Here is a 9,149-nt window from a genome sequence, read left to right on the forward strand (position 1 = left end):
TCATTCCAAAGAGGAATGAAACCTGAAGGAAAACAGAGGAACTGCTCTTTTAAAGATCATATCCACAGGAAATACACTGCTATGCAAGTTCAAATTCCTAGATATCTTGATATAAACACCTCCAAAATGTATGAAGCACTTGCCCTGTGGATTCAACAATGGTTTAGCAGGAACAGCTGAAGTGCATAATGTATAAACCAAGCTTTTTCCCCTTCAGAGATAGTGTGCTGATATCCTGCAGTGAAACATACAGTAGTTAAAAAAAACATTCAAGGTGGAGGGGTACACATTGTACATGCAGTGTTGTAAGGTCAAAAGAAAATGAACAGGCTGCCCTCCAAAATACTTTTTACGTGCTGAATCTGTTAAAATGAATCTAAAAGGAGAGACATCGGACAGCGCTCGTACACTTTACAATATATTTATTTGACTCACAGGTTAAATATGTACAGGGCTTGGCCTTCCTCAGGGTGCTCACAGGATGCCAGCCAACACTGCTATGTAGACCAAACGGGTTTATGCCACCCCATCATTACCAGGCCACAGGTATAATTAATCATCCTCCAACGTAACATAAAAAATACACAAAACGTATTATTATTATTATTATTATTATTAATAATAATAATAATAATAATAATAATAATAATAATGACATTAAATATAATCAAAACTCAAAAATGAAAAAAAGTAACCGAATAGAAAGATATGTTTTATGGGATTCCCAAACAGCTAACAAATAAGCTGTCGTAAATTTTATACAAACCAACCAAAACAATTACAGAGAACAGAGTTAGAAAACTTGTGTGTGTTTTATCTGTGAGTCAAATAAATATATTGGACAGTATATGAGTGCCGATTTCTCTCCTTTTTGTTGTGGGGTAAAGTAGTGATCAACACTGCATGAGTAGTTTTACTGGTTATTTTTGATAGTAAATCAGAATCAGAATCTCTTTATTTCCCCATTTTAAGTATGTTACACATGTAAGGAATTTTACGTAAATTGATGAGAGAAAAGTACACTTTACTATAAACAGAATAAAGAAGTTTAAAAAGTACTAAAACTAATAAAGAGTGGAAGGACCTAAGAGAGATGTAAAAATCTTTACTTGTACAGGTATGAATACTACATATCCACATGTAGCCTGAGTAGACATTTATACACGAACATCTGTACAGCTGTGCCAATAATCATAGTGCAAATGAGCAGCATGTTATTTAGAAGTACTGTGTTGCTGTTAAATCCAGTTTGGTTCAGTGAAATGTGGAATCTCAGTTCAGATATAGATTAGGTTTATAGACTAACTAGGTTTATAGAAAAAATAAAACATCCACATTTGTGTTGAACCACTGTAAAGAAATTCGAGACAGCCAGTTTCTGTACAACCAACAAACCATTTCACACCAAAACAGTCTGATCCATCTCAAAAATGTGAAATTTCCTATAAGGAAAGAATGAGGACAATAGGTAACAATAAAGATGAGTGATACAGTGATCTTCCTTACAGTGGTAGCAGTAAAATATGAACATGGAAAAATCATAATCTTTGACAAAGTAGTATGAAATATGGTGGTACAAAGACACACAACTTTATCGTGCCATTTGGGTTCAAACTCTCTCCTTCCACTAACTCTTCCTATCCCTGTGGAGTGACTATGGGCCTGCTAATGACCAATCATATCCTTTTGCTGCCCCCCTCCTCTCCCTCTCTCCTCCTCTTTCTCTCTCACTCTTACACACACACACACACACACACACACACACACACACACACAGTGCCAGATATGTTGATTTCTGTCAATTAAACTCAGTCAGCTGTTGGCCTCCTGGTTAGCATATGGCCAGTGTTAAAGATAAAGTCTTGTGGCTCAAGCAGAGAGAGGGGCACAGTTTTAATGGACCCCTTCGGGACAGGACCTCACACCTGCGCACGCATTACACTAAACCGCTGTCAGCAAGGCGCTCGTATATATATGCAATGTAAACGGAAAGAAAGAGGACGCGAGAGAAGGGACCTAACACAACTGAACTACACCAGCTATGAAAACTTTGTGGAGGCCAGATTGAGTTTAGCTCAGTTCGGTTCGCACTTTATGTCGGCATCATGTTCAGTATTCAGTGCTCGTCGTGAAGACCCACTCTGGTCAGAATTACAACTGTAACCATTGATTTATTGGTTTCGCTTCTATCATCAGTGACACAGCAGTCTCCAGAGCATGATTTCCCAGTTTCAATACTGAAAACCCTTTTCTGATGACATATCTTGAAAGTGGGAGTGAATTTGATTTTCCACACAAGACCAGAAACGACAAACACGATTAGTGATGGACACAGATGGAATTTGGCCTCCGCCTTTAACCCATCCATGCAGTAAACACACACACACACACACACACACACACACACACTAGTGATCAAACACACACAGTGACAGTAAGCACACGTGCCCGGAGTGGTGGGCAGCCAAGGGCCTAGCAGTGGCAGCTTGCTGAGCCCAGGTATCGAACCCACAACTCTGTCATTAATAGCTTGGAGCTACAACAATTCTGGGGTACCTACTTTGAGGCAGGATTTTTTTTTCCAGCTAGCTGGTTCACTGGCTAGTGCTGCTGGGCTAATGCAGAATGAAGCCAGATGACATTAGCATTACTGCTACTAAGCAAAATATCGAATCCAATCAAATAACTGGTCTGTCTTGAGATCATCGTTATCCAATAATTTAGCTTTCAAATCTGTCGTGTGATCCTTTGGTTTGAAGTACTAACATCCCAATCAAATAAAAGTGCTGTTTTCCAGTCATCATTACTTGGACCTGAAAACAGGTGGGGTAAAAAAAAAAAAAACAAGCCCACCATAGTTGCAAGTTCCCTTCAGTTCTTATGTGAATAAGCTTCAGCATAATCATATTCATTAAATGAACATGCAATGAGATTTGAATGCCTGTAGCTGCTTCTAATAAACACATCGCATGATTAGCCATTCCTTTGCAAAACTGCCTCACTGCCTCAAATTATATGCTTTTATTTTTTGGTCTCTGAGAAATCAAAAGCTCCACAGAAATAGTTCACGAACTGTGCAGACAGAGAGTGCCATACATTTACCAAACAAATGTGCTGCTAGCCCCACAGCAGGAAGTCATCATAAGCTTGCCTTTTAGGATGTATGCCTGTATGTCCCCGCTTCTTTACTTTATTTCAAAGTGTCTCATAAAACGCCTCTAATGCCTCTAATACCGAAAGCAATCAGTCTGCTCAGCTCATCCAGTGCTATACTAGCTGATTAGTGCATTTTATAACCACAGGATTGACATAACTGCACGTTCCTTAAGAAAAGAACCGTTTAAGTGGTTAGGCCTCTCCATGACAAAGCCTCTTTATGAGTTAGGGGCTCTGGCGGGCTGGGATCTGTGCTCTGCGTTTTGTTCAAAACTCTGTCGTTTTGTTCTGAATTAAACAGGCTTGCTTATGATCGCTGGTCTGGAGGGGATTTATTCATCCAGGCGGTTTAAAACGAATAGTATGCATTAGTCATTAAAGGGCCCGGTGCTGTTTAATGGAGAGGCCTAACGCAACTAAGTTAATTAAGTCTGAAGCTGCAAGGAGAGGCAGGTTAGGTCGCTTGTTGTCGCGGCTGTCGCAACAAGTTAGGGCTGTTTGCTGTAGTAACGCTGCAAGTTTTACATTCACAGCAGCACCTTTTCTTTTCAGCCTTTTACTTTTCCCTTGCCTCGAAACAGAAGCTTGCAAGCCCATCCGTCCATCCACCCGCCCCCCTAGTTTTTTTTTCCCCCTCTCACTCTGTTTTTCTCTCCCTCTCCCTCTCTCTCTCTCTCTCTTTCCCTCCCTCTCTCCAAAAGTTTGGCTGTCAATCACGCCTGCCCTCGGGCTGTGTGCACTGATTAAAAGACCCCAGAGATAAGGAGACCTAAATTAGATTTCAATAGGGCCATTGAATATTCATAACAGGCAAACATCTAAAGGTAAATGCTTTTTGATCTCGGCTCACAAATATCACTTGTGTGCATTCCCAGGTCCTTTCACGCTCGATCCAAGTGCGGCTGCTCCGGCCGCGGCCGCGTCCGCTGCGCTGCGCCCTCCTCCGGGGCATGTGGCAGAATACTGATGACAGCCCCCATAAAGACGGCCCGCCACTAACGACTGTTTATACCAAAGGGACCCAATAGAAAGGGCACCCGCACCAAGCATTCATTAATTAGTATTTAGCACAAACTGATTGGGTGAAAAAACAGGGGTAAAGGCGGGGAAGAGAAAAGAAGGAGAAGAAGAAAAAAAATGAAAAGAAAAGGCAAACTGACTCACACGCTACGGGCAACAGCCCTGAGGATTGCGTTAAAGCAATAAGTTATTATTATTACAAATAAAAAATTAAAAAAACTTTAGAAGGCCTCTCTGGACTCCATATTCAAATGATCTTCATTTCTGCTGCCAGCTTGTTTATTTCATTTTCACTACCCCCCCCCCTTCTTTTTTTTCTTATTTCTTATGGAAATGTCAGTGGAGAGCAAGAGAGCGACTAAATATCCACTTCTACTAATTATGTTTTAGCCATAAACCCATAAGAGAGCACCTCATTAGTGAAATATGCCTCCATTTGCGACTGCCTTCCACCTTGGGTGCTTATAATGTCATCCACTTAAGCATTCTATATATGAGCTCAGAAAATACACACACACACACACACACACACACTTCTACAGTCTGCTCAGACTGCAGGCCGAGTTGGGATTGGACGCATGTTTGTGGAGTCGCTGCCCATTTGTGGGTGCATGGTTCTAAAGCACAACTTTGTGTTTTTAGTCATTTCTTGACGACACTTAGTCATCAAGCAATGCGGTGAAACAGCACTGAGGTGAGGAGGAAAGAGGGTGTCCCGGCTCTGCCGTTTTAAGGGGTTTAAGGTTTGGAGTCAAGGGTGAACTGTGTGGCTCAGGTTGAAAGGAGGAGAAGCTAACTCGCCACAGGCCGGTCAGTAATGTGCTCTAATTTTTCAGCACCCAGAGGTTGGTAGAGTAGCCTAAAGTCATATACCAGTAAGCGATAAGTAGTATTTAAAAAGCAAAGTGCTTAAAAGAACCAAAAAGGGATGCCACAGAACTTCTGAACACACTGTGCTTTGTAGGACCACAAGCAAGAGCAAAGCCCTATGGCTCGGGAATCCGCCGAATACCCCTTAAACAGCCTATGTCCTTTCTATACCAAACAATATCCCATCAGGTTGTCCAGAGGTCCCTGTAGTTATTGAGTAATACACCTTACTGTGTAATAAGCCTTGAAAATACCCGCCACCCAGACATTTACAAAAAGACAAGCTAATGTTGTGTTCAGATTTATGGAGGCAGGTTATGCACGCAACATATGTTAACAAGCTTTACTTTGACTTGAGTTTGATATGTTTCATGTTTAGTTTTTAGCATCATTTAATGTTGATAAGAGGTAGGCCTATCCATCATCAGTAACTTAGCTGTTCAGTGAGGTGACAATTCCTACAGCTTTCATAGCATTTCAAACAACACAGCATTATTAATATAATGAAACTAAGGGCTTAATTAAAACACAGAGTTTAGCTTAGTACTTAAATACTACTAAAAAGTGTCTAAGACTAGTCTAGAAGACTAAGACTAAATCAAAATCCCCTGCCAGAGCAGCTAAAGCTGTCACACACTCAAACACAATGGCCACTTAGGGAGAATTTGGTGCTGTTGGAACTTGGACTGCTGGTTTTCCTGTGCTAGTGTTCGCAGAAAGTGAAGAAGTATCTCTGCTATGCTAAAAACAAGTGGCTTTTACCATATTTTCTATCTACAGCTGCTCCCTCAGAAACAAAATAGACTCCTTAATTTGACTACTGAAGATCTAATCACACATAAAAGTACAAAAAAAACAGGCTTACATATTTGTTTGGCTCGAGAAATCCAAAACTAGGGAAATGAGCAGGTGTTAGGCTAAAAGCTAACATGGCCACAATCTCTTCAGCTCGCTAACTACACACTGCACAGAGAGGACACAGAGAGGACAGCAAAACTGCCAGGTAAGACTAGTGAATATTTACAAAAAAATTTGCAATGTTCTTGTGACAGTGCTAAAAAACTAAGCCATGCTATGTGACTCCTGTGAGTCCGTTACAGTGCCGTAAACCAGCCAAAACAATCAGAGCTGATTATGTTGTTCCCATTAGCCCAACATAACATTAACATCAGGCAAAATAACAGGATTGTAAATAGGCATCTGAGCAATTTTTCATCTTGATGTCACATCCTTAATGTTTATACATAAAAAACATATATTAAAATACATTTTTAAGAGTAAAATGCCACAAAAAAACTGTAAGTAAGACCTGACTTCTCTGTAGAACTGCTGTGGAACTTCTTTGTGCCTCCAGCATCTATCAGCATAGGAACAGAAGTGTGTTAGGCGTCTGTTCTTCTCCTTCCAGGATTCTTCTGGTCTTCAATAAAATGGAAAAGCTCGGTAAAGCAGTCCAGATGCTGAAACTGAACGAAATTCAATGGTAGGGAATTAGAAGGTAACTGTGAACGGTGAGAAAGTTACTTGAGAAGAAGTAGGGCTTCTCTCATATGCAAACACTCTGCATTACACGTCCAGCAGAATTTTGCTAAAGTAAGTGTAGCTGAGTAAATATCAATAGTTGCTATCCACCTCAGACTGTGCCGTGTAACATCACTCACCGCCACCTTCAACCTGCATGAATGGAATCAGTCAGAGAGACTTCACAACAGCCTGTATAATAAACTGAGCAAACAGGCCTCTTCTCTTTATAAGAGAGCTAATTAATTCAACAAAATTTTGTCAGGGCTTGGCATGCCAGACACTAAAACTGCCACCGTATTTTCTCCTTTTTTCATGCTCTCTCTCTCTCTCTCTCTCTCTCTCTCTCTCTCTCTCTCTCTCTCCCTCTCTCTCTCTCGCGTTTTCTCTTGCGCCAGATGATGGTCATTCGGTTGCCAGGCAATCTGCTCTGTCGGATTCACACTTGCTTTTACCCCCAGATTTCTCTCTCTCTCTCAATCTCTTTCTCTCTCTCTCTCTCTCTCTCTCTTTTTGTTCTCTGTTCTTTTAAGAGGACAGTTAGAAACACAGTAGCACCTTATGTGGTTATGTGGTGATGGACTCTGTGTACTGGACTACAATAGTCAAACACTGTGTATGTGTGTGTGTGTGTGCGCGCATGTGTGTGTGTGTGTGTGTGTGTGTGTGTGTGCGCATTCATCCAACCTGGAGGTATAGATGAACTCAATGTGGGTCATGTGACCACAGGTTTCGGGCAACAACCTGGAAGGAGATTTGGAACAAGTAGATAGATAGACAGACAGACAGGTAGATATATAGACAGACAGGTAGTAAACAGACAGACAGTCAGACAGATACTACAGTGCTATACATCAAATAAGGAGAGTTTAATGACCGTATTGCACAAGGAGGAAGCTATGTATGTGTGTGTGTGTGTCTTTGTGTATGTGTGTGTATGTCTACATGTGTGTACAAATGCACTCATCTGCCCAGTGAGGTTGTAAAAGTAAACAAGACTGGTGTGTGTGTGTAAGTAGACTAGGGTATATGGGCAGGTGGTGGTCTAGAGGGCTAGAACAATGTTGTGTGTGTGTGTGTGTGTGTGTGTGTGTGTTTGCACAGAGGTGATTGTGGCAGACATACCTGTCTTTCTCACAGCTGCCTCTAAAGCCGCAGGGGTCCAGCAGGCATGACACCTCACATCTCTGCAAAGGCCCTGAAGTCTGGAAACACACACACACATACACATACACACACTGTCTTTCTCTCTCTCTCTCTCTCTCTCTCTCTCTCTCTCTCTCTCTCCATCTCTTTCTTGGTGCCACTCGCCCTTAGAACATTTACCCAGAGGTGAGTTTCTCCCACATTCTCGAACAAAAACAAACAAAATGTTCGGCACTGCGCGCAGAGTGTGAATATACAAACCCACTGATCCTGCAGACAACACGCTCGCACGCACACACACACACACACACAATCTCTCCTATCAGAAGGGTTTAAAGGGCTCCTTATCTTTATAAGCATGTTCCAGTGAAAAGCATAAAAGTGAATCCGGTGTTAATAATGAGGGGTATGATATAGAGCAGTGAAGCTGGAGCGCAGCCTTGGAGAGAGAAACCCTGTCCATCTGCCCATTCATCTATTCACACACTCTCTCTTAATCCTCCCCACAGTACTCTCCCAGTTTAATTAGATCACTCACACACAGCCGTCGGTCATACAGTGATACGTTAGTCTGCAGCTCAGTCGACAGACGTGTATGCGCATGTGTGTGTGTTCATATGCATTTTAATAGAAACAAAAATGCCCTGACTTTGTAGGACAACAAGGTAACAGCAGGTTAACCTCCAGTATCGGGAGCAACAAAGCGGTCCAGATGTTGTTGAAGTTCAGTCATTATTCATTCATTATTTTTTTAATACCTTTTAATTTAATGTTTTTATCAAGGCCAAGAGGTTTATAGTTACATATCTTTGATGTCATGCAAATACCATTTTTGTCGTTTTCCATTTTTTAACATAATCTGAATCTGGCAGTTGTTCTTTACAATAGGGTAAAAATTTCATGATGAATGAACCAACAGAAATACTCCTAAATGAAGGAATAAATAAAATCTTTTATATTGACTTCCATTGAAAGTTAAGGTTTCGTCCTTCTCATGTAAAGTTCCTGGTTGAGATTTGATGATATTTGGGACATTGGGACACCATGTGCCCCCAAAATGGTAACTGTACACGAGAAGGCAATGTTTAATAAATAGAAGTTAATAAATGGAACAACAGTTTATTCAGAATTATTCATATAGCATTTCTATTGGTCCATTTATTATACACTTTTTAAACAAATGTAAAGGTCAGCTGCTGAAAATAGTAAAAAAAAATAGTATAGTAATAATAAAGGTAATAATAAAGGTAATAAAGATTTATCGCACATGTATTACATATGGTAGCTGCACTGTAAATAAAGAGAACAAGCAGCCTAACCACTTAAATTCCCAGCTACACCAATCAGCCATAACATTAGCACCACTGACAGGTGACCTGAAAAACATTGATTATCTTAATCCACAGTGGCATCTGTCAAGGTGTGGTATACATTAG

This window comes from Salminus brasiliensis, chromosome 14 (genome assembly GCF_030463535.1).
Source record: "Salminus brasiliensis chromosome 14, fSalBra1.hap2, whole genome shotgun sequence".
NCBI lineage: Eukaryota > Metazoa > Chordata > Actinopteri > Characiformes > Bryconidae > Salminus > Salminus brasiliensis.